This window comes from Panicum virgatum, chromosome 9K (genome assembly GCF_016808335.1).
Source record: "Panicum virgatum strain AP13 chromosome 9K, P.virgatum_v5, whole genome shotgun sequence".
In the NCBI taxonomy this organism is placed as follows: domain Eukaryota; kingdom Viridiplantae; phylum Streptophyta; class Magnoliopsida; order Poales; family Poaceae; genus Panicum; species Panicum virgatum.
Window position 1 is genome coordinate 31,332,800 of NC_053144.1, and position 1,170 is coordinate 31,333,969.

The 1,170-nt window shown below is 49.4% G+C and overlaps 1 non-coding gene across 1 annotated transcript; it reads right to left on the reverse strand.

Moving 5' to 3' along the window:
* Window positions 1-745: 745 nt before the first annotated feature.
* Window positions 746-849, reverse strand: LOC120653037. The gene has a single exon (XR_005666733.1). It is a non-coding gene; the product is annotated as a small nucleolar RNA R71 (small nucleolar RNA).
* Window positions 850-1,170: the final 321 nt, after the last annotated feature.

The following is a 1,170-nucleotide window of genomic DNA, read 5'->3' on the forward strand; positions in this document are numbered from 1 at the left end:
ACTAAGGACTGCCAACAGGAAATTCTGAGATTGTTACCGAGGCCATCGCAAACCCGGTATCGACTTAAGAAATGCCAACAAGCATTTCTGGCGCCGTTGCCTGGGATGGCATGTGAACAAAGTTATTGTACTAATATTAATCTAGGCTTTGTACTCAGGATATAGTCTTTACTCTTTCAGGCTAATGTCACTTTATGTCTTCTTTTATTTTTTGATTTGAAAGAAGACATGGGTAGTGTATGACTGGTTTCTCCCTACCGGAAAACTACATAGACAATCCAGAGAGGCTCGTGAGAAGGGCACAACCTCGCGTCGTTCCTCCTCTCGTTCTTCTCTCGGCACAGGAACCCATTCAGGAAGCACCACTTGTTCCTGAGGCTATGGCTGAAAAGACTCTCCGCGAGTTCTCCGTACCCTCCACTGACAATGTGGCCACTGGCCCCAACATCAACGTCGGGGATGTCAACTTCGAGATGAAATCAAGCCTCATCAACATGGTGCAGGCTAGCCCATTTTGTGGCAAGCCAAATGAGGACGCAAATGCTCATTTGCAAAATTTTCTGGAGCTCTGCGACACCGTTGTCATACGGGGTGTCGCTGCCGATGTGATCAAGCTTCGTCTGTTTCCCTTTTCCCTCCTGGGGAAGGCGAAATAGTGGTTCTACAAGGAAAAAGACATCGACACCTGGGCCAAATGTTCCAAAGCGTTCCTCGCAAATTCTTCCCGCTGGGCAAAACAAATGCCCTGCGCGGAAGAATATCAAGTTTCCAGCAGACGGGGATGGAATCCATCCCCGAAGCTTGGGAAAGGCTGCAGGAATACATCCTGGCCTGTCCTCATCACGTCATGGACGAGTGGCTCGTCCTCCAAAGCTTCTACAACAGGCTCATGACGACATCCAGAGCCAACATCGACGCTGCTGCTGGTGGAGCCTTCCTCGACCTAACCATTGCCAAAGCCAAAGAATTGGTCGAGAAGATGGTCTCCAACCAGGGGTGGAGCGATGAACGACCCCAAGCTCGCTCGAAGGGCATGCATACTGTCAAGGAGACGGATATGATCATTGCCAAACTGGACCTCCTACTAAAGCATCTCGATGAAAGGGCCGAATTCAAAAAGCATAGAGAAAACTATGCACGTGCCATGGAATCACACTTCACGTGCGAAGT